A 26,982-nucleotide genomic window follows, 5' to 3' on the forward strand; every position below is an offset into this window, starting at 1 on the left:
TGAGGAATTAAAAGCACATATATTTCATTTAAAATCATCAGAGATTCCCGCTGGGAGAACTCCAAGGAATAATGCATCTTTAACTTTGATGTGATCTGAAAATATATATTAAAATAAGTAGAAGGGAAGCGATTACAACTGACATTTTAGTTCTGGCACCATCAGGGGTGTGAATAAGAACAGTAGGCCTCAAGGTACGATTCGAAGAACATTTGAAAGACAGACTGGCTATTGCAAGCGAGTTAGCAATAGGCAGTCGATGCGCTAACCCCACTAATCGCATCATATCGACTGGTGGTTACCAAGAAGCGCTGGCGAACAGAAGCTTCAAGAGAAAGGAAAGCGAGTGTAGTACGAAGGAAACACGACCAGAGCTATATATAAGCTCGCTACTTGTCGATATATATACACAAAGTAAAAGAGAATATGGTGACAGCTACACCTATGCTACAAGGAATTGACGGTTCTTGCTAGACGTAAAGCGATACATACGTGTTACGATTCTATCAACAGTTCTGTGAACGGCATATGTGACACTGTTTGTCAATTTTAACTACACGGAGATAGTTTCAACGTTGCTAGTTTTTATCTATCTGTATATATTGAACATTTCTAAAGGGTACTTATCTCATAAATGATTCAACAGTTTTGGAATATATAAACTTTATTAACTGTGTCGTTCCGGCTATTATGTAGATAGTCATAAATAAAAACTGAGCTAGTTTCATATCGATTCACTCACTTTATTCAATTGTCAAACACATGTACATTTGATGTAAATGGAATATTGCTGCAATCGGATTTCATGGATTTAATTTAAAATAAGGTAAGTAATAAAATAAAATATAGGTAAACCTCTTTTTTATAGATTGGAACGTTGGGGTTTGAATTTGGTCTTGAAGAACCCGTCGAAAATTCGTATAAATTGATATAATCCTGATGCTATTCAAATTATCCATAGTGACATTTTTATATTTAATTTAATACGTTTAGCCGTATTACAAACAGTATTCATTACTTCTTCAAGAATTAAAATGGTGTCTTTGTGTTGAAAGTTTTAAACATATTTTAACACAGAGTACATTGTTTAAGAGCTCATTTGTTTGACGTTTATCCTGTTTAAAAAAGTTTAGATTAGACAGAACAGAAAAGTGCATATCTTTAGATGAAATTTATAATGACTTACAAGTGCGTGTAAAGGGTGTTATGGGGTACAGATGTGTAAATTAAGCGAGGTTACGTGTTTGTTTATATCGTTTGTAAAGTGTTTTTGTAAATGATATTAAAACATGGCGTTTGCGATAACAAGAACGATGAGACCAGATGAAAGAAGCTTTCAGAATATTAAAATTGATTTCATTTAGAACGTCGTCGTTATTAGCCCAGTCGATGTAGAACAGTAGGACGTTAAACCCCAATTCATTTCATTTTCAATTAGAACGACATAGGTTCATAAAACTATAGTCATGTAGATTTTATTATTCGAGAAAAGCCTTGCTAGTAACGTGAATATTCAGTCTTCTCCCGTGGGGTGTGGCGTTAATCATCAGTCACACAATTTAAATCCATTATTGTGGAAATCGGATACAAATATATGTACAGAATCTATAAATAGACATACTATCTTTTTTTAATATATATGTGTGTGTCTATAAAGGTAACGAAGAAAACACACATGCACGCACCGTAACATGAATTGCATTGTTCTTCTGGAATGCATTGCTATGTCAGCATGCCTTCGGTCTGAAACATGAACAGGAGAATGTTTGATCGCTATCTTTCATGTAAGACAACGGTTGGTCACACATTCTTTATTGGGTACTCTATGGGTTCGTTTGTAATACACTGGTGAATTAGACAATCTGGAAATTGCAGCATCTATTGAAAGGTATATTATAAAAATTGTAATTTTTTGTAATTAAAATGTTCATGGCGCATTACAAACGCCGCACGACATTGATGAACCACGCAGATAAAGATTAAAATGTATCACCTATATTCCATTACTAACCCGATGATTGAACCGGAAACTTGCTTGAACAATATAAGGTTTGTCTTCGATATACGGTAGAGTTATAGTATACGACAGAGTATATTGTATTCATGTGGTATTCCTCAAAAGTTGATTGTAAAATGTACAGCCCTTATTATGATAAAATAACCGGTATCGTGTTATGGTAGAAGATGAAAAATAACACATGGTTGTTTTTAAAGTTTTCAAACAAATGAAATTAGTTGCGTCTTAAACACTCTACATATCAAACAAGTGCCGATATTGGTGCTTTTATGGTCTATGAGGACATTTTCACGAAAAATCTGAGCCGAAAAAACACCCAACAAAAACACGACTAAGCGCTGTTAAATTAAATTTGATGTAAAGCGCCATATTGTTGTAAGACCAAGCGATTCCTTAAAGTCACTTAATGCGGAAAAGGCATTGGATTACAATTACTGTATCATGACAAATCGTTTAACCAATATACATTAAGAGTACTATATATGTCACTGAAACCCTATAAATTTTACTTCTTTTGTCGTCTCTTACCAGTTTTATGTCTTTGCGCATTATTTAGTACTGCTACTTACAACTTCCGGCTTTTTCTCGCAAATGTTACTAATTATGATATAAACCTGTTTGAGAATATACTTTATATATTCTATATATTCTGCCAATTTTTTTAAATATTTTTTATCAAGTTTCCTTTTTGGAATTCGTTTTGATGTATTTGTTATGAGGTCGGAATAATGCCTGGTATATAAACCTCAGACAATCTCTTTAACACTTCAACACTAACAACTGCTGAGTTATGTTGATCATTAAAACACTAAGCTCCGGAAAGGCCACGAGGCAACTGGCGAACAGATTTATTAGGTTTCAGCTATATGAAATTAAATGGATCCCGATACCTTTGTCGTATAACTTCCAACATGGCGTGTGTGTGTGTGTGTTTGGGGGCTATTTTTAAGCAAGCAATTAAATATTACAAAGAATGGGTTTTACAAGGGGTTTTGTTTTTGTTTACATTGATTTTCAAGAAATCTATTGTCCATTAAATCTAGATAAAGGTATAGACCTGTGCCATCTTTTCTTTTGAATAATTACCAGAGATATTAAGCCAAAGTGGACCTTTATGAAATATGGTTACTTGTTTTGAATTGTTATGTTTGTAATGACTCTCCCGCCCTACACGTTGATCTGTTTACAAAATAGACGAAAATTCTCAACTAAGCCACGTTTGAGAATGCTCGTAATCATACTTTTATATCTTTTCAAGGATTACATCGACACTGCTGATTTAATGATATTATTGTCTACTGCTGCCTCCGTATGAACTTTCCATTGTTTACTACTTTTTGAATCTAAGCCTTTGCTGCAAATCCATTAGACATCCATTAAACCGATGGTGTTACTCTACGTCACGTAATGTGTGGGCTTTTTTCGATTTGTGATATTGTTTTGTTTGTTGCTTATGTTCAATGATGATATTTTACAATAACAAATACCTCTATAGTTCTTCTAAATCAGTATTAACTCTTTTTGTATATTCTTTCTAACTCCCCTTAGCTGAAAGACCCCACAAAAATCTGATATTTTCGTTTTCCAATATCATAAACATAAATTATATACAAACGATAACTACAAAAAAGACGATATATTTGTGGATCCCTAAAATCCGAGTTCTATTAAGAGCAAGCACACAGAGTCACGAAAACGAATACTTATATAATTTTTGTGGTGTAAAAAGGTATCAAAGTTCATAATCTAAAGAGTGAATTGTTCAAACGTAAACAATTATATACAGCATATGGTAAAACGCCACAGTATATATTGATAACAATCAATATAAGTAAGATGATATTCCGCATTTCGATCTTCTACATCGTTTTATTTGTCTCTTAGGGCATCTTAAAACTTTAATATATTTATGTAGGTAGGTATTATCCAGTTCGTCTTTATGGATTTTTTTACATTTACCAATATGATTGTTGGTTCTTGATAATGGCGTCCTCGTTCGCTGTTTCCTTGATTTTTATTTGTGTTCGTAGTGCATTTGTATTTCAGGGGGTTATATATAGGTAATTTTATATATATATAGCAATATGTATATAATCCATTGTAATCGATTATCGATCAGTTACAGGAACATAAAAATTCTATAATATCGGGGAGTTTTGCTGTTAATATGAGTGTCTTTATCGGATTGTGGTTGGTTTATCGATATATCTTGTAGCAATGCTTTTGATAAGATCACATAGATCACTATTTTATTATTTATATTTCGATTTTTTTTATCGATTATCGATACTTTGATGGGAAATGAGCGGATATGATCAGATCTTCCTTGAAATTCGCGTATCGAATTATATTTTTTTTGTTTCAATACGTTGTTAACAAAGATCAATAAATCGCTACCCAGAGATACATTTCCTAAGCCGAAATATATTTTAGTGAGCAGTCCAGTTTAGTTGTTGAATCCGAGAGATTATTCAGGTATATTTTGAAATGATATAATATATACAATAGACATTTCGAACAAGGAAATTATTATTATATATAATTCCAATCACGGACCAAAAAGAGACATTATTTGCTTAAAAATGAAATGGGGTTTAACGTCCTACTGTTCTGCTCCGACTGGGCTAATGAAGACGCGCATACGCTATACAGTGTGCTATGAGCGAAATTTTGCCCGGGCAGCGGCACTATGGCCTACTCTTATATCCAATTCCATCTGAGAAGGGATCTGTTATGTGTACGCCAATGTATACACGGGACCTCGGTGTTTCGTCCCATCCGAACGACTAGACAGGTGTTCTTGTCAGGCCCTCCGTCCTGCACCACTGACAAGGGGAAACCACACCGGAAAATCTCGATGAACTTTCTCGGCCAGCATTATTTGCTTAAAGATGTTTATGTAACAGTTAAGCCTGCCTATTGAACATCTTTCTTTTGGCCTCAAATGTTATATAAATTATTAATTAGAATTCATTCACATGAAAGCCCTTAATCAACTCTATGGACCGTAACCACGGTAGCAATGAAAATCGAGACTATGCTATTCTACAAACATTCATAACTGCGCTCAGAATGAAGTAATTGAACTGAAATTTTCAAAATATTCCCTTTTCATTATCTATTTTTTTTAAACTTTAATAGTAAAAACCGTCAGCTCTCTATCTAAATTTTACATAATTCATCTGTTTCGTCTACCTTAAAAGGAGTATGTGGTTTGTTTTTCTATTTGACTTTCGACTGATTTTGTTCTTTTCAACCGCAAGCACTTAAGCAACTGTGAAACCGACGGGACTGAATTAGTTTCTTAATAGGTTAATGTAGCCCTAGGTCGATAGGGTGATGTTTTAATCAGTTTTAAAAGCTAGACACTTCTTCCGGTAACCGGGACAAAAGTGCCTAGAATTTTCTATCAAAACATAAAACTACCATTCCGCGTTGCTTTACGAATAAACGATAATAGTGCAAGCTAAATTTTGATTTTCATTACTAAATATTTATTCAAGAACCTTACAGAACCGTAAATAGTGTTTATTTTTCACACTAATGCGTCCTTAGTAATAAGAAATTTATTTGGAGACATTCATTAATATTTTTCTTTCTATTCTGCAGTCATAAAATCGATAGAAATCGACGGACTATTCATAAAGAATTTATTTATAACGTTTGAAGTCACGTGCCAATCGTACTCTTTAATGGCACCCTGAAAACAAGACCTAACGTAAGGCATTCTATTAACGTAAGGCATTCTATTTTTGATTCAGAAATGTTGACAAGACGCTTATAGGGCTTTTCAACCTATTGACTTTAGCTATATTATGTCTATCTTTTATATCGTTATGCAATTTATATGTCATGGATTTGAAATGGTGAGCCCCGAGTGGAACATGAACGAGAAATTGTTGAATCTTCCGTGATTCGGAAAGTTTATCATGCGTGTTTGGGTCTGATTTCCTACAAGAAACAGATTTGGAACACACGCTTGCCAGGCTACAATAAACGTAAGCAGTGTTGCTATCAAAGTAAATATAATGCGGGTGAAGGAAAGTAAACAATTAACGATATGGCGCGATGTAAACAAAATCTGGTTATTAGAATGTGAATACGATTTCTATGACGTGTATCATCTGTGTGAGGATTTCACGTGACTCATTGTGGTTTTGTTGTAGTACCAACTGAAAAATTCCATAAACAAAATACATAAACGGCGTTAACGTCCTGGTGTTTTGCTCCAACTGGGCTAATGAAGGCGGCATTTTTTTTAAAACAAAATCACTGATCTATTGCATGGTGTGGACTGAAAAGCATGTTTTATTTTGAGTTCTGTGGGTAAATGTATCGCAAAATCATTATGCCAATAATGGTAAACAGTCTAGGCTTGCCTTGCGTTGTACATACGCGTCTAGACGTACTAATGCATATAAGGCATGGGGATAATAATTACAAACATTATATAATACTGTTGTAAAGCTATTCTTATATCTTATTAAATGACTATTTAGCTAATCTTGTAGATTAATTATCTTAGTCGCATGTTTTCAAACATGAGGAATTGGCATAATAGAAGCCATCTTCACTATTTCTTTTCACTAAATTGCTTGCTTTGATATATACAATTTCTAATTCCGTCTCCACTGGAGTTCTAAGTACAAAAACTAAAATAAGCAATGGAATAAGTGCGCACAAACTAATTACTAAGTTTTTTTACTCATTTAAGCAAAGCTGGACGCATAGTGATATAATTGAAAAATTAAGTGTATGGTAATAAAGAACATAAAAACAAAATTGAACATGCATTTCTTGTTGTTACAGGCAATTGTGTTCCTCTCCGCTTAACATAAACCTTCAATCTTTAAGCCAATTTGCTAAAACCTTGGAAACTAGATTGAATTTTGTAATCACATTTTATAGATATATTTAGTAATAAAATAGGGAAAATAACTAATGCAAAAAAAAAAAATATCAACCTTCAATATTTAACCTAATTTACCAAAACCTTGGAAACTATTAGTTTAAATTTGGTAATCATTTATTTTGTAACATAGGGAAACAAACTAATGCAAAAACATGGTGTGATTAATGTAGAAAATTAAGCTTTTAGATATAGCGAACGTGTACATGTTGAACCTGTAAATTAATTTCCTAACCCTTTGAAAGACATAGTTCCAATCTCTTATTTTCTTTTTGAACTCTGTGAACATGCAGCTTACGAAATGTCAAGATTCAGTTAAAGACAGATTTTCAGGCGTTTAGCAAACACATAACGTTCTCATTTTAACAGCACCGGTGCTAAAAATACCTCACGATTGGAAAACAGTTTACCGTTTCTGACATTTTATACGATGATATTATTTATAGGGAGGTGTAGTATGTAACGTAATATGACTTATCCTCCTTAAACCAGATGTACATATACATATTTCATTCATTCATACTATATCCCATCGTTCGCTCTGATATCTACTGCCAAAAATACACAATGACTCACCTAACCTTCAGATGTTACGATTATTACAATATTTTTCATGTCTACAACTGTATGTTGAGACGCAGTAAAAAAACAAACAAAAAACCCACAAAAAACACAAACCCAACCAAATGGGCGGCAAGGCGTTGCTATATAACTCAAATCAACGAAAAATACTTTAGTAGAAACTTCTATGTCCATACAGTTTTGAAGCCATGTTGAAAGGGTGTGTCTTCTTAGATATAGATTAACTATTTGTTATTTATTCATTTTATTGTATTTATATATTTCTGAGTGTAATGTTTAAAAATGTCGAAGTTAGAAGGGTGTGTCTTCTTTGGTTCATTTAATATAAAATTATTGATTTGACTAAACGAATATTTTGCATTAGCTTACCCATTGGGGTCTAATTTAAAAGCACAGCCATCTAGATGGTACACATATACTTCGAAAGTAAGCAATATGTTCCATATTGTGTTAATATGCAATTTTGTAAACCCATTCGGGTGTAAAAAAAATAGAACGGACTGGCTTGTACGAAATAGATAGCAGAATAATTATTATTACTTTATTTATCTAACATTAAACTCATTAGATGGCGGTGCAAATCTCAGTAGAAGCCAATGTAAACTTCAAATAACCATAACTGAAGTTAAAATTGATCGATTTGAATTATTTTTGAGCCAAAATATTATATAATAAAAAAGTTAAAACTGATCGATTGAAATTGAAGTAACAAATTGGTCTATTTGAACTATTTTTGAATCCAGATATTGTGAAATAAAAAAGTACGCCTGTGATTCTTTGTGTATGGTCGTAACATTTATATACAACCTTGGTTATCACATGTTGGCTATTAATCTACAGCAGATGTAAGCGGCAACAAGTTCATGGAAGCCATGTATATAATTAGTCGTCATTAATCAGTCTTTATATTAAACATTTATTGCATATTCCTTTAGAAATGATAACATTTTATGCGGTGGAGACATTCGTCCGAATCAAACATGTTTGATATATTCACCTAGTGTGTCCGGTTCGCCGAAGAAATCACCCGATTTTTAGAATTAATTAGCCAATCACCATTGACATCGAGCAGTCACATGATTGCTGGAAGACATGATCGCTGCCATGTTTACTCAAGTGACGTGATAGGCGATGCAATCGACTGGTGAGTCGGGCGGAGAATTCGCCAGATGTGTCCACTCATTCGGCCGAATGAATTCGGCTAGTGTGTCAACCACTTAAAGCTATGACCTGTACTTGCAATATTCGTCATTAATGCTCATTGGTTATCTCTCTATGACATTATTCCCTGTAAACAAACGTTATTTTAGTAGCCTACCATATAAAAATAAGAGTTTTCAAATGTATTTGAGAAATGTGTAGATGAACATTACACAGTATGTTTAACTCTATTTAAAAACAGTAGAGGTTACAACTTTTCGTTTGTAATACAAATCCAGCTTTTGATTAACCGTTTCAGATGGTTGAGAATACCAAAACGCAACCTAAACGTCTTAAATCAGACCTATCAGATTGACTCATCATATCTTTATTTATATTTCAACATATGTTTCGCATGTGTAAACCATTCATCCATTAAACAATAATGCCTTGTGCCGGCTGTCAGATTTTTGTCAGATAAAATCTTCTATAATTTAATCTCTTTTCTGTTTGTTTAATTTTATCTAGTACATAAAACAAACTTTCTACACATCTATTTAAGCAGGGAGTGACACACATATTATCTAATAAAAATATAATCCCACCTTCTTTATTTCCAAGCAAATCCCAACGGAGCATCATTTTAATAACTTGCATAAAATGCACATTGTTTTAGACACCGCGGAATACCAACAGACCTGCATTTACAACGGTTTGTTTCTATTTATAAGTCCTTATGTTTTAATTGAAATTATTACACGTTAACCAACTCCATGCTGTTTAAATATATCACCTTTTTATACCACTTTAAGACTTCTTACTCCTTAAACCATAACTAGGTAACGTCTTACCGCGGGGATAGATTGGTCTAAGCAAATCCTATGTCAAAGCTCGCATCGATATCAATCGGTACTAAGAACAAAAAGGTCGTAAATTTTCCCTCACAACGCGCTGTCGGCCAATATAACCCGACCTCCACATAGAATACCTTGACTTCTAACAACATTCTTTGATCATCGGGATAACAGTAGCCACCCTGTGGCGCAATCCCACCGTGTGGGAAAGTAAGAAAACATGTCGATGTTGAAAAAGGAAGAAATTTCACATTTTAATCCATTTATCGGAGATTATGAAAATATAAAATCTTGGCCAGACATTCTGTAGGCAATTTTATTATCTTTAAATCTGATTATTTGGAAATTAATCAAGTCTGTGGACCACTTCTGCTCATAGATTAGTGATGTTTTACCAATTAAGATGGCGGCATAGCGCATGCTCTGATTAAACACTTGATAAAGTGCAATTTTCTCGGCTCAGTATGATTTACTTATTAGATTAAATATCTATCACCAACCTTCATCAAACCCCTCAGCACGCCAAGGTACGTAAATAAATAATGATCAGACATTACTAAAACATGTTAAGATTTTATGGTGATTGTGAATCGGAGACTTTTATTCGTAGGTTTATAGTTTTAACCACAAGGGATAGTGGCAAGCCTGGACCAGTTTACGGTACCTTAAGCGTTCCAAGTCAATACCATTTTTATACGGGAAACCCAGATCCTGTAAACCCAGTAGCAATAAACAGTTTGTCTGGAAATGGCTATTCACACGAGATACAGAGGCGCATATGATACTGTTAGGTCACATTATTTGATGGAGATTGGTGCTTTAACACGCCCACTGCAGATCCGTTACATATGCAAATCAATAAAACTATATAGACATTGCTAGAAAAATACAAAGTCAAATATTAAAGCACGCGGAAGACATATATGATGGGGGTGAGTCACACTACCTGGCGTCCACTTATACGGGCCGCCCGTCATAAACATATAGGAGCGTTGGATATCCGAATGGTTAGCGCGTGCGCGATATATAATAAGGTCTGTCTTTGAGTCAATTGGCGTGGTTTCGATTCCCCGTTGTACGTGACAAGGAGAAGGGTCGCCTGTCCAATTTCGTGGGTTTTCTCCGGGTCCTCCGGTTTCCTCCAACTGCTAAAGACCCCTACGCGCAAGCGAATTATTGAAATAAAATTAAACTATATGTATGTTCCTAAATGACATAGTTTGTGTCGAGTGGGCGTTAAACCCCATTTCTCTATCTCTCATAAAAATATAACACATATTAGTGCTATAATGACCCAAAATGGTATGGAGTTGACGATAATCCCGCCCCTGCTAATCATTTTTACATTTAAATGTATTTATTCTAAAACATAGATCAAATCTGGATATTAAAAATAACCGCACCGATAACAATTAGATAATGTATTTATAATGATGATAATTATGTATAAATTATCTAACTCTTTCCTAGGTTCTTGCTCCATTTTAGTTTGTGAAAAATAATTGAAAATAAGTATTTTTTTACTTAGGCGTGGGATACAGCGCCCAGTCGTTCAAATGGTACGACAAATCGAGGGCCCGTGTACATATTAGCGTGCACGTAAAAGAATGAGTGACAGTCGAAAATCGAAATACCGGTAAGATTTACACGAGCGGTGTAGACTATATTCTGTACAGTGAAAATAACAATATTTCCGCTTTTAAATGCTTTTAGAATAAAAAATAATGTCATATCATGATCGATCACCCTGTCCGGATGATACATGGGATGGGGTTTAACGCCCACTCGATACAAGCCAGGTCATTTCGCGTAGGGGTATTTAGCTGTGGGGGGGGGACCGGGGACCCTATTCCTTGTCACGTACAAGCGGAGAATCGAAACCACGCCAATGCAGACCTCATCATCTAAACCGCACGAGTTAAACCATTCGTCCCCTCCTAGAAAGTTGGCACGCCCACCTTTGGTCTCCTGGCACATTGCATGCGTTCCATTCACCCTGGCAAATTCCCTTTAAGTAAAACAGATTTTACTATTTCGTTTCCTAAATATGTTTTAAATTTTATTTACGTTCGCATGTTAACCACCTTCTTGGGTTTAAACAGGTGTTAGTAACATGCACACGTTTTTTCATCTAAATTTATAAAGAAATTAAGCAAATTACAGGTTGTCTTAAAGAATCAGCATAAAAGCAATTAGATTTAATTGCTAAATCTCTAGAACGTTAATTACTACAAACATAATGTCCTTAAATATTCACAGTTACATTACATGAAAAAGCTATCAAGTTAGTGTGCTGGCTAACTATAGCACAAATTGTGTTTGAAATTCAAATATAACCAATGATAAATTGGTAAATAATTAACTCGATAATCACGATGCATTTTGGTTAAGAATGAATCGGTCCAAATGTCTTTATATACACAATAAAAGTGATTATCAATCTGATTAAAACCCAGATTCTATTTCGTTTCGTATTTCCAAATTTCGTCTTCACCAGTGGGCCATTGAAAGTATTAAAAACGAAACGAACTTTAAATCTGCCTTATAATCAGTTTGCGTTGACATTAAATAGAATAGCAACGGATGTAGAAATTGGACAAATGCAGTTCAAGTTCATATCATCGAGCCATCCAGCCATAAGGTTGTGAACGAAGTAGGGTATAAGTCTACCTCCTTCAGTCAAGTTCGTTGTATCGATTTGGCTTCTATTCGTAGTTGTTTTTTTAGTATCTGATCTGAGAGCATGATCATGTCAGTTAGCACACTCTTATCACAATGTGACCTCGATTGTGGAGCTTAATTGATTTCTTATATCATTTTCTTTTAACCATAGATTTGGTGATCTAATTATCCGTGGTGAATTGTGTCGCTTATTTAATAGATTTTATTCGAGTCACTGCGCGACTAAAAGACGCCCTATCGTCTGAAATGGTGCTTTAAATTAAAATTCAAACCACACTGCGTCTTGGCTATCAGATAATAATTAAGAAGATATATTATATCGATAACTGTCACGTTACAATTATCGATCTGATTGATCGGTAGGAAATATCGGATCAGGCAGTGATTGAGTAAGATATTGAATGCTATGTGGCCATAGAAGGTCCCGCGGATCCTAAGATGTCTGATACCTAATGGTTGTTCGATATACACGAAGACCAGTCGTGAAACGAGTGTGGCTATAACGATTTTCCTGTCAAGATCGCCAATAAAGGTCGACCAAAATGTGGGTTATTTAAAAAAATTAATTTCCACGTAGAAAACATACGTGGAAATTAACAATTTAAAAGGAAAATGTTGAAATTAGGTCTGCTTCAAAGATCAAAGGTATATTAGATCAAGGTCGGTTAGGTTATAAATGACTGACTATTCAGGGGGTCGGTGTTCAATCTCAGTGTTAGATCAGAAGGGTCCTCGATACTTCGCAGAGTGGTTTCCCCTTGCTAGGTAAGGCGCCTTTTCGGTCGGATAGGAGGCGTGCACGTAAAAGAACGACTGACCCTGTTCATTACTTTTATTAGTAGATCCTTTAGCACTACACCCACGCGAGTGATTAAAGATTGTCATATACATACACTCAATGTGATCGACGATTAATTGTATTCCATAGAATTGGGTCCTGTGTATTTCCAGTTCAATTACTCACTATCATTGAAACAATGTGCTGTACAGAGTTCCATGGGTATATATAAATACCATATGTTATATGGTATTTATATTTTATTCTTCATTGTTTATTTCATTTGTACTCCAGTGTCATGCAGGATCAAGTTGATAATGTCTCTTTAATAAAAATTTCTAAACAGTATTTGTACAAGGCTTTTAGAAAATTACGCTTAATTAGATGCCAGTTTGTAAAAATATGAATGACAAAATGATAAAAGGGAAATTCCAGATGTTGCCTGGAGACATCTTTGGAACTCTTTGGAAGACTTTCATAAGATCTAATTCATGTCTGGTTAAGCATTAATGGCGAGAAATTGGGGTCAAAATAAATTTTGTTGGGTACACATTGTTGTGAAAGATTGCAAACTATGTAGTTGTAGTCACCGTTAGAGTCTGTGGCTCTTGATTAAATTACACAAAACTAATAGAGGCTGAGAGTGTCTTAAAATTCTATAGTTTATGCCTTGTTAAACGCACGTTATCAATCAGTCTGTTCAGTAATAGACTGTATCAAGCATCATATATTCTCAAATGGATGGACTGGGTTGAAATGCTTTATAACTTCTTGTCTCGATGAACGGCGTACGTTTCGTCAGCAACTGCTAACGAAGACGGCCATACACCCGGAAGTGTGCTATGATGGCAATTTTAACCGGACAGCGCCGTTTCCGACTACTCGTCACGGAATTTCTACTGTCAACAGTTTTTAGTCTCATCTTATCCGAACCAGCTGCACCAGTGACAAGGGGAGTTTTCTCAGCCAATACGGGGAACTGCTTAACGGGCCAGTGACATACCCACTGAGAGATCGTGGTTCAGACGATAGAAATTTCACCAAAGCCAGCGAGAACAGAAATTAGGGACGACGCTCTTCGAAAAATTATAAGTCTTTATTTTGATATGACGTCAAAATTCCAAGATGAATGTGATGACGTCATGTTCAGTTCCTGGTTCATGATGGTAGCCGGAAATATCACATCGTAAAACCCTATAGATATATATTCTATACTTTTTTCCAACACCTGCTTATAAGCACAATATAGTTGTTTATTTGTTTTTCAAATTAAAAGAAACGTGGGCGAAAACGTGTAAGGTTCTTCATCTGAAGTTCGTCATAAAGCAATGCCCATTCCTGAAATGTTTACATCACTCCCTTATTACGGGGCACTAGCTAATCATGTTTCTGGGAATATTACACAAACACAAGTGAATGAATCATATTAAAAAAAATATTCTCGTTACTGTAGGATCATTGACCTCACTAACCATAGAAGACGTTAATACCGTACTTATATATATATATATATATATATTTATATATATATATATTAGTTATGTTGTCTTTTCTTTATTGTCAGACCTTCAGGAAGTTGTCAATCGATTTAACGCTCTATTGGGGTTGAAAACAATGTTGCTATTATTGCCATTTTGTCTGACGTACGTTTAAAAGGAAGATCTATTTAACGAGTGTTCATTGGTTACAATTGGTTTATTTTGAAAATAACTGTCACTTTATAGTCGGTGGGCCCGAGAGTAACATCATCATTTGATGGACAAAAGAACACCCACGAGATGTAGTAAATTTCAATAGCTTATGTTTCTGATGGCCATTTTGAACGCTATTAGACCACTGTCGTATACGATGCAACGTATACCTATCTTTTATAGAACATATGATACCACTTCCCTTTTAGTTTGGATGTTCACATAACTAAATGTTATATTGTTGTTAGAATTAATAAAAATCAAACTAATCTGAGCAGTATTTATAGTTAATAGCTTTGAATTTATCGATCTGAAAAATATTTGAACGAAATTATTTTTAACAGGATTATACGCATGAGCGAAACACCATTACATTTCACATATGAGCAAGTATTGTCTGAGGTTCTATATTTGATAATATGTGCCTCTTGAACCATTTTCGTCGATTTTAATGTTCCAAAGAATAGAGCCACACAATCTTCAACTAAGCCATTATATTTTTGATGTTGCAATTATACAAAGTTTTAAAACAGACAATCCCATAATCGTCCTTTTCCTTTGTAAATATACGATAACAAGTCTATGTATCTGCAGTGTTTGATTTCAAGAAAGAGGATTATGGTAGTCATCAATACATGAAGATAAAATATACGATAAAAAGTCTATGTATCTATATTTACGTCATGACCTGTTCAACCTCATGGGTTTCGAAGGATATACTCTGATTTCCTCCCCGATTACGCACCAGCGAATTATTGAAATAAAATTGTAGCATATGTTAGTTCCCAAATGACCAAGTTTGTGTCGAGTAGATGTTTCTCTGTATTTATCCTTAAAACAAACTGGAATGAGCAACTAACCAGATTTAGTCCACAAAAATGTGTCCGTGTATCTGAAGCACCTACCGAAAAGTGTTAAAACCATAATCATTCCTTGTTCAATTTATTTCAGTTTCATAATGTATCACCACATTGTGGTTTATGGCTTATTTGGAGGTCGATCCCGTGTTCGATCCCCCTATTGCCCGAGACAGTTCATCGGATTTCCCGGCTTCGTTACCTCTTGTCAGGCGGAGGGCCTGGCAAGGGACAACGTAAAGTCGTTGGGTTGGATCTAAAAACCGAGGTCCTGTATACACCTTGCCGTGCACGTAAAAAAACACTTAAAAATTGGAATTCGAAATAACAGTTGACCATAATGCTACTGTCCGTGCATAATTTTCTTCATTCGCCGAGTCGGTATAGAACAATAGGACGTTAAACCCCATTTCATTTCATTTTTGTATCACCACAAGGCAGGGACCAAGTGTCAGTGAGACCATTACATTTAGTTAAATAATGAAGGATTACGAATAAGAATATCTCTCCAGAATGAATAGAACCAAATATTGACAGACTCTGGTTGCTAGGGAAGTGTAAATACTCCTAGTGCACATTAAGTGGTTCTTCTATAGTTTGTGTTTGGTTTCACTTGATCAAAAATGATTTCGTCAATATCTTGATCGGGTACAAAGAAAGTGGAAGTTATGAAAATAGTGCAAATCAATGTAATAACGCAACATGGCGCAAGTTATTGACGCTATAACCAATTGTATTGGTTGTTGTTTGCTTCAAAGAACCGGACTCCTAGAATTTGTGGAAAACGATGGACAAGTGCGTTGGTGCTGACTCACAGGCTATGAGATCCTGGATTCGAACCCGGTGTTGGTTGAGACAGTTCCCAGGAATTGTTCAGTACGGTTAGCTCTTAACAGTGGTACAAGACTGGCTTGGCAAGGAACATCGTCTAGTCGTTCGGATGGTACGAAAACCGAGGTCCTGTACATGTAGGAGACAAATTGGCAGTAGGAATTCGACGACAATCAGCCGGAACATTTCCCTCATAGCATACTTCATGGTATATGACCGTCTTTATTAGCCCAGTTAGTAAGGAAAGGAGGACGTTAAACCCCAATAGATTTCATTTCGTGTGAAAAGTAAACAATTTGAGAATCCACGAGTAGATCTAAATGCGTTTATTTACTTGTGGGGGTGGGGGGCATCCAATGCTTAAATACTAATAGTTCATCATCTGTCAACAGTCAAAACTAAAAGATATACGATGAACATTGAAATATCGACCCCATAGTGTGATGGTTTACCTTAGATTATTAGGATTTAAAAGAACGGCAAAACGTATATATAAATAGAGCGATGATTTGAACTGACAAATTAATGGCAACCAGCCTAGTCGAAACTTTTTCATAAATAAAAGCATCTCTGTCTTTTAACATCGATAAGCTGTATGAAATAAGCTATTCATCAACGAGTATTTACTTAATGTCAACAAACCTCACTATTTACATTAAGTCATAATATATTATCATTGATCATGCAAGGCGAGCTATTATAACCCTTTTCATTCACTGTATTCATCATTAAATCATCAAGGGATTCCATATCATTCAATTTCATAACCTCGGCTCATTAATCAAACGTGATAAAAAAAGAGCAGCATGAAAGTCGTTTTTTAATCATTTGCACATTTATAGATTTCTATTCTATTCTTCTCTTTCAAAATCTCCATTTACGTATGTTCAATTAGCGAAATGCACTAATTTTAAAATGTCGGACGATGGCCTTTTGCTCGGGGAAAAGTTAAATGAATTGTATCTCTACACAGTGAGACAATAATGAGGGTAAAATTGGAACGAGTAAAATGAATAGAAAAGTAAAGCACTTTTGTGATTAGTGGTCTCCGTTGTTTCCGTTGGAAGCGAACAGCAAGGTCAAGAACCTATGAAGCAAATTGTTTCCCCACACGAATTCCTTGTCTGGTAACTAAGACTACATGTAAGAATTCTCGTGTACTAACCATCCATTAGACATATACATCATTGTATGACAGAGGTTTAAAGCTTTACGAGGATTATTTGAAATTTGTGCATTCACTCAGTAAAAATCAATATGGAACATAACAAAATAAACGTGAATACTAAGCACTATGTTTGTATTGAATTACTATACAAAACATAAAAAAGTTCCATATCCACAGCTCTTTACATTTGTAATCACCGTTTGTTAATAAAGGTTATCCTTGACCCGGTGGGTGTCGCGTATGTTTACATCGTATCCTCTGTTACCATTTTCTATTTGGTTTGTCTGTGAGAACACCAGCTATCATTTTAAATCTGGTTTTTCTGTGAGAACATCAGTTACCATTTTCTATTTGGTTTGTCTGTGAGAACAACAGTTACCATTTCGTATTGGGTTTGTCTGTGAGAACACCAGTCACCATTTTCTATTTGGTTTGTATGCGAGAACACCAGTCACCATTTTCTATTTGGTTTGTCTGTAAGAACACCAGGTACCATTTCCTATTGGGTTTGTCTGAGAGAACACCAGTTACCATTTTCTATTTAGTTTGTATGTGAGAACACCAGTTACCATTTTCTATTTGTTTTGTCTGTGAGGACACCAGTTACCATTTTCTAATTGGTTTGTCTATGAGAACACCAGTTACCTTTTTCTATATGTTACCATTTCCTAGTTGTTGTCTATGAGAACACCAGTTACGATACCATTTCTTAATTGGTTTGTCTGTAAGAACACTCGATACTATTCCAGTTACGATACCATTCCTATTAGGTTTGTCTTTGAGAACACTTAATACTATTTCCTATTAGGTTTGTTTCTAATACAATATTCTGAATAACAGTTACAACATTAGTCATTGTCCCTTTATTCTGTTATTGCATTTCGTCAACACGCCTATGTTATTAAACAGCACAAAGAATTTTCTGTTTATTTAGCTAACGATTCACAACGCGAAAACCTTTATGTTCTGATCAGACGACTTACCGCTGTTGGCGCATGTTTCGTTGCCTGGCAAACACATTAAACGCTTCACGGCTTAGTAAGACCTTTAAATACCAATCACTAAAGTTACCACATCACTTCATAGAATTATCCACTGTATTATGATTGAACGGAGAAAGCCGTGGTTCTAATGTCTAGATCGTAACACGCGTTTTTCTTTGATGTACTTTGCAATAGTTTTTTGTCTGGTTCCGTAGAGTAACCACATCAGTAAAAACCAACGATGCGGCAAAGAATATGCATAATTTATCGTTTACTTTGCAATTTACAACACAATTCATTGCTGTAGATACCGGAATAGAAGGATGACGAGAGAGGTTAATCTGTACTGTAATGTGAATTCAAAATATCTGACAAATTCCTACGTGACAAAGAATTGAATTTTCAGGAATTGTTTAAATTAACAGTTAAAGATGCATCATGTAAGATTTAGATAAAGAGCTGGTCGTTCGGGCTATAATAGTTCAAAGATTGTTTATCTATTTTGTTGAGGTTAAAATCAAGCGGGTTTTATAATCCATTTAAATCTCTGTCATCCGATGATATAGAGAGTTGAATATAGGCTTTTCATGTGAACAAATGTCTTATTAATAATTTATTCGATAATTTATCTGATGATTGTTACATGTTGGGCGCTTTGTGAATATGAAGATTAAGACCATGGGAATGCTTAAAACTGTTAAAGGGAAAGATACGTCATGGATTTAACTTGAAATCTACCGGGAGTTAATTATTAGTTTTAATCCGCACGGGGACCTTTCAGTAGGAGCAGGCAATAATTCTTCATAATATGATCGCTGATATGCACCATATGCTCTGTGAATATTATTTTTTCTTGCTACTTGCAAAATAGCACATTTGTGCCCCCCCCCCCTCCCCATCACTCTTTCCCATGTGTTTTATTTAAACCTTTGTTTATAAAATATTAGAATTTGTTAAATTCTTTACTAAAGCAAATATGCTTGGTTATTATGAAGACATAGTACGAGCGTACATTGAACTGCTGTTCTGAGAACCGTTATGAGCGGTTTGATGTTACAATAATCATATTACGTCCTGAATTAAAAGGATACATGCAGTATTCGACCATTTATGAAATCCCAGGTGTGGCTTTTAAATAAAGAATAGCTGATATATAAAACATAATTACGCTTTGAATTGCTATCCTCTTCTATTATTGCATGCTGTACACTAGACCATAAAACTAAATCATGCATTATCTATTTCAGTTCTTTACCGCTAGGATTGTAATTCAAATATAAACTGGAAACATATAAATAATAAAGCATAGTGAAACGGTGGCCTAAATAATATGACACATTATGTAATGCTATATAAGAGGGAGTCACGGTGGCTAAGTGAGTAAGACGCTGGCTCGCTAGCCTGCAGGTTGCGGGTTCGATCCCGGTGTTGGCCGATGAAGTTCATCGGGATTTTCTGGCTTGGTTTCCCCTTGTCAGTGGAGCAGGACAGAAGGCCTGACAAGGACAGCTGTATAGTCGTTCGTATTGGACGAAACACCGCGGTCCCGCGTACAAATTGGCGTGCACGAAAAAGATCCCATGGCAGTTGGAATTCGATATAAGAGTAGGCCGTAGCGCCGCTGCCCGGGCAAAAATTTCCCTCATAGCACACTGTATGGCGTATGCCCGTCTTCATGTACACATTGGCGTTCATGAAAAAGATCCCCTGGCAGTTGATATGAATCAAATACTTTTTGTATTGTCTGGAATAATGAATTCAATTGTTTTTAAAAATCTAAAACTATTATTGTAATGTCAAACAAGGGTGTTCTTGTATAACAATATTATTTCTTGTAAATAATTTACATATTTTATTGATTATTGATCGTTCAAAATATGACATGTATTGTTTTCATAAATAGAAAAACTGAACCAATTGTATACATTGTTCACAATCGATTATAGTTAAAGGGTGAGAAACAGGCAGATTGAATTGGGCAAAAATTATCCACAGCACTTTCCATAGTACACTGTATGGCGTATGCCCGTCTTCATTAGCCCAGTTCGGAGCAAAACAGTAGGATGTTAAACCCCATTTCATTTCTGTTGATGCGTGGTGTGGTCCTCCTGTACTAATATATTGTATTGCACGTGGCGTGATATTATCAGAGAGTTGAAATGAAAATGTGACAAGCAAGAAAACAATGCAATTACAAGCTGTAAAATATACGTACGTGCTCTAGGATATATAATTTAATATGATTGTCAGTAGATAGATGTATATTACACAAAGTAAAGTGGAGTACCAGGGAATTTGTATAGTAGACTACTGTGGGTTGAATAACCGGTGCTAGGAGGTTAGGAGGCGGGGACATACTCCCAAGAGAAAGTTTTAAAATGTTGGACTTTTTCAGTGAATGGCTGCATGAGTTTAATACAAAGTTTGATGACGTTGACATTATCGAAGGTTTATATGAAATGAACTGATGTTTAAATGGCACGTCAGCACCAACCTCTGGCTATATTGTGCCAAAGTATAAGAATTAAATTAATGCAATATAAGAGTACAACAAACGAGTGTTAGATATGAATATGTATGAATTCTTAAGTCAAACAAATCCATATTTTGCATCCAGTTCAGTTTGATGGAAGGAACAGGTATGTTAGCCTATACATAATCTCTGTTGGTACGATGCTTCTAGGAGGTTGCGAGCACTCCTTTGCAGGCCCGTAACTAAGAGGAGGGGGGGGGAGGAAACCTCCCCTGCAAAATGTTTCGCTCCCTCCCCCCCCCCCCCGTGAAAAAAATTGTGGACCATCAAAAAAATAGATATACATTGTCCGTGAATCTTACAGCACCTGTGAGAGCACTTCCCGCTCCCCTCGTTGCTCTGAGCTAGTTACGCCTCTGCTCCTTTGGGGAAAATGTTGATAGATTTGTCTTTATTCAGAGCATTCTCAGTGCGTTTGGGATCTAGCTACACCCCTCCCACTCATCTTACAATCTCCGTGTATACCACTTATTGCCGGTTCTACACGGCAACTAATTTGGCGGCAGGGTTCTTTTGTGCATTGTCTGTGAGTTGAATACCCCACGCACCCTCACCTTATCACAATAACACCCAGACACTCGGTGTACATCATTGATTACCGATACTACTCGACAACTGAATTAGCTTGGTTCCTTGCATATCTATTTAGTGCCTTTTTTCATTTAGAAACTATTTTATAACAGTCGAGAATTGATTTATCACACTACCTCCTCCATTCTTTTCATTGTCTTCATGAAACACTAGACATCGTTTCAACTATCAAATTCTTTATCATTTATTATTTATTAACATGTTTTAGGTGTATTGAGGACAGTATTGGTTTTTAAATTACAAACCGAAAACGCAGTCAAACCGGACACCGGGCAACAAAAAAAAAATGTATTCTTCTTCTACTAGTGTTTAACGTCCACTTCCACCGATGATGATATCGCAGACAAGTTATCTTATTTTAACTTGCTTAGCTCACGCGCAGGGTCTGTCCTGTGGCAGGAAACCGGAGTACCCGGAGTAAACCACAAAGTTGAGAAGGCGCCCTGTTCTCCAAGCCACATACGCTCACATCAGGGATGGAAACCATGACTTAGTCAGAGGTGACCGGCCCGCTAGAGCTCGAAGCGCGACACTCGAGACCACAAGGCCATCCCCGCCATAAAAAAAATAAAAATTTATATCTTTCTAAAGAACGCGAGGGCAAACGCGACTGGTGGCCACTGCGAATTGCCGCTCGACTCATCGTTCATTTCGTTGAAATTAGTTGATAAAACTTGCGCTTTGATAATTTCATTATGCATGCCCACACTCTGATTCGCCCAGTTTCCTTTAAAACCTGTTAGGTTGCGTCGTTTGTCTAAAGGAAAGTAACTATATTTTGAAATAGCAATTACACATTTTGAAATAGCAATTACACATTTTGAAATAGCAATTACACATTTACGAAATATAGACATATGCAATTCGGAGAGATAATGCAAACATAATAATATGTCGACATATCGCAGCATCAATCTTGAGATGTTATTATGACGCATGTGCATGTGGCGGATTAGATTTCGGGTCACGGCAACCGAAAAAGAAATACCTTATTAACAAACAAATGTCATTTTATTGGTTTCACAATTTTATTACGTTTAGTAGAAGCAAAACTATTTCGTTTAGTAACGTATTACGTGACAGCACATCCTACCAGGTCTAGTTCTAGATCCAAGTACATAGCGGTTGATTTAAGAATGCAATTGTCAGAATTTAATGAACACGCAAAGTTATCTACCACCCACACATCGTTTATAAGTTATAATTGCCATCCAAGGTGTCATGAAGTGAATTTAAACTAAGACGTAGTGTATCGACACCTTCTTAATCTTGATGTTTTAACGAAATGAAATGAAATGAAATGGGGTTTAACGTCCTACTCTTATATCGAATTCCAACTGCCAAGGGATCTTTTACGTGCATTCCAATGTATACACGGGACCTCGGTTTTTCGTCTCATCCGAAGGACTAGACAGCTGTCATTGTCAGGTCCTCCGTCCTGCATCACTGACAAGGGGGAACCACGCCGGAAAATATGGATGAACTTTCTCGGCCAATGCAGGGATCGACCACCCGACCTCCAGACTAGTGAGCCAGCGTCTTACCCACTTAGCCATGTTTTAACACTTGATTATATTTTTTCTGTAAACTTATTATGTCATTTAGTTCTCTAATGTATGTAAAGTCTAGCGCACAACCCGCCATACGGGCAGTCTACGGGGGAAATTTTACTAAACCCGTGCGTGATGTATCGCAGACTTTTGGTCCGGCAAATACAAAGTTTTCACTCGGTTTCTTGTGGTTGGTCTGCGAGTTACCAAGCTCTTAGATGCGTGCGTGTCAAAACACGTACGGTGGGCTGTGAGCTAGACTTTACTTATAATGTTATATCATTTATGTATATAGCATTTGCGAAGCCGATTTTTGTAAGTCATTGGCTTGTTTCGATATCCTGTGAAATATGTAGATGTTAATAGATGTTAGGTGTGGATGTGGAATACATTACTAAACACTAGATCACCGTTATTGAACTGATATTATAAATCACGTATACACCAGCTGTCTCTCCATAGATTAGATTATTAAATAAAAGAAATCACCTGTCAACATCGCGGGCGTTTTGAAAGTCACCATGATGCATTGGACACCATGATTGAAAGGTTAAAATACGTAACGCTATACTCTCTGGTGTGTCTTTGTATGTGGGAGCCATGGTGATTCACAGAGTAAGACGCTGAATCGATAACCTGGAGGTTCCGTGTTCAATCCTGGTGTTTGTCAAAAAAGTTCATCTGGATTTTACAACCTGGGAGTAGTGCCTGATAAGGGGCAACGTATATTGACGTTCGGATGGGATAAAAAAAAAACGAGGTCCCGTATCCACATGGGCGTGCTTGGAATTCGAGATAAGGGTATGTCGCAGTCCTGGCAAAATGTTCAAACTGCATATCCGTCTTCATTAGCACAGTCGGAGCAGAACAGTAGGACGTTAAACCCATTTCATTGCATATGTGTCGTCATGGCCATCATTTTGCAGTTACAAAAATTCAGTGACGGTGTTCGTCATTATTTCGCAATGGCAACTTTTTGCTTAATCAATAAATGTTTACGTCAATCAAGTATCGGCGAAAGAGGCCCCTAACACACGGGCGATAATTATAGTATGATTACCGACCCGGGAGTCCTGCTGTTTACATCAGTTTATGTCATCACCATTTTATGATACACAAATAATGATACGTCACTAAATACAATCTTTCGAAAATATTACGTATCACGTGTAGGCCTCTTTAAGGTTAAGTTTGAGTCAGGAATGAAAAAGTTACCCTATTATTCTCAATACAGTTTATTGTGGAAAAAATTAAACGGTATATTTAAGAATAGTTATAGATTGAGAATTTTATTGGCATCGTAACTGGTGAAAAATAAATCCTTTTCGTGCTTTTCAGGAACTACAAATGGCTTTAGGTATATTAGCTGCCATTCAAATTCAAGATTAAAGCACGCATGACATCAAAAAATTAAATGTTGGTAACCGGTCGTAACCTTAATCTTAGTCGATAAATAGAATATGCCCGTGTAATATGAATACGAAACTGGGGTTTAATGTCTCACCTTTCTGAACCGAGAGAGAGAGAGAGAGAGCGAGAGAGAGGAGGTAACGTCCACCAGACACAAACTAGTCCATTTCGAGACTAACATGTGTGTACGTGCGTATGGATATTTAACAGTTGGAAGGAAACCGAAGAACCCGGGGAAAACCCATGTCTTTGGACATGCGACGCTACTCCCTATGTCACGTAAAGCATGAGGTTGAAATCATGCCACTTGATCCAATGACAACCCCACCACCACCCTCTCTAGCCCATTCAGAACTTACTACGCTAACTGCAGGTATCTATATTCTTCGTAATATAATGATTTACGTATGAAAATGTATCTCTTTATCGGGAGCTTCTTGAAATAGCCCTAATACCCAAAGCATTTAGCTATATAACTGAAAGTCTGTAATATAGACAGACATACAGACAGGCATACGGTTTATGGTGATGTGTTATCAGTTGTGACCTTTTTCTATATTTTATTATTGTGTAAACCTTTTTAATGGGGATGCCGAATTCACATAACCCAGTTTTTGTCACAAAGATGTTTATGGGGTTTCTAAGGTATTTCCGTATAACGGGTAAAGTGATAGCTATCATTTCACAGAACATAAAAGTTAATATTCTTGGCCCTAGGACGCGAATAATTCATTTACATTAACATAAATGATATAAAGACATTACTTGACATGTCCCAATGAAGAGAATATGAGGGAAACGATATGAAAATAAATAATTGTCCAAATTGTTTCTATACTAACATCATGGAAAGTTGCCCACACATGTAGGACCGTTTACTTTACGTCATAATCTTGATTCCTATCTTACACGTATATATTTTTAGTAAGTGGTGGGGGTGGGGCGGTTCTACTTCAAAATTGAAATATTATGTCGACCTAATTAAATGGTCAATTTGTCGTTTCTGGCTAGATTTACGAACATACAGTTTTAAACGTCGGCAGTTATAGTTTACACTACATAAATTAATTAACCGGATATGAGGACACCAAATCGGGACTTCTTTACACAGATCTAAGACGTTGTAACAGGACAGCTATACTCTTTTCAATGCTATCATTTAAAATCGAGTTTTTATAAAGATCTGCAATGTCCACTTTGTCCCTTGACTTGTATATTGACCAAGGTGAGCTTGTTGTGTTTTGGTTTTAATTTTATGTATTTCGTGAATTTCTTCTTTTTCGGCCTTTTAAAAATTTATGATTAAAAGTATTCAATTCCTTTGTTATTATCGAATGTCACTAGTTATATATCAGCGCTAATCCCTTGGTTATCCGTGTATCCCCCATAATATCCTAACGACACTTCTCATTTATACCAAATGTTTCTGGACACATTAGGACAGACAAGGTCAAAGATAACTTCTATGATGATGAACTTATATTTCATGACTCTTAAAAGGGGTCAAACTATTTTCGTGCCGGACAGTGTTGAGTAGAGAGGTCGAGAACCTTTCTTTTCACAAAACAATAAGTTTGGAACGAGAAAATCGTTTTAATTTTGGTAATATATAACATTTGTATTCCTCTTAAAATTGCCGTCTATAGATAAAGCCAGTGTAGAACCGATTTTGTGTTTACCTGTCGACACAAAGCCAAAAATCAAAGAAAAATTAATAAACAATTCGTCGTCGGCCGAATCTTGTTGTTCTGCCACTAGTTGAAATAACTTGTCAGATTAACCTAATTTTATACTTAACTGTTACGTTCGTTCGTAGAGCTAAGCTTTCGCTTCCGCCGATGGTGATCTGGCACACAGATGATCAGTCAGACACGGAACCATATATCCTTGCTCTTTTTTTTATTGTTTTCAACTCTTATTGAAAATTCTGTTGTTATTGCCGGCACTCACTATCCATAATTAGTACAATTATCCAAACAAATATTGCCTCAAACTAATGCGAAATGTGTTTTCATGCTACTATAGTGTAATTGGATGAAGTTCAAATTTAAACATGCATTATGCAAGAGCTAACTCTGTCTATTGCAGGTCTTTCTTTAGGCATGAAATGTTTTCTAAAGTATTAATTAGACATTAATTAACTGATCCAGGCCTTAATCAACTCTCGATGGCATCAGATTTCTCCGATATTAAATAGATTAGAATGGTTCAGCGATACTTTGATTTAATCAAATATGGAGGACCGAGACTTAGATTCGATCAACCAGTACGGTGGTTGAAATTATTGCACACATCTGTCAAACCTTCAAAGGCTAATATCTTCGCTTGCAATAGAGTAATTTGAATGAAATTTTCAAATTAATCATTTTACATCATCTACTTTCGAACTATTATAGCAAGAATGGC

The 26,982-nt window shown here is 35.8% G+C and overlaps 1 protein-coding gene across 1 annotated transcript in view; it reads left to right on the forward strand.

Moving 5' to 3' along the window:
- Positions 1-205: 205 nt before the first annotated feature.
- Positions 206-26,982, forward strand: part of LOC126815723 (5-hydroxytryptamine receptor 4) — a 41,960-nt gene continuing 15,183 nt past the window's right edge. Inside the window, exon 1 of the mRNA XM_050541615.2 lies at positions 206-826. The gene's annotated coding sequence lies outside the window, so the exon portion shown is untranslated. The remainder of the gene's footprint in view (positions 827-26,982) is intronic.

Source organism: Patella vulgata, chromosome 3 (genome assembly GCF_932274485.2).
Source record: "Patella vulgata chromosome 3, xgPatVulg1.2, whole genome shotgun sequence".
NCBI classification, from domain to species: domain Eukaryota; kingdom Metazoa; phylum Mollusca; class Gastropoda; family Patellidae; genus Patella; species Patella vulgata.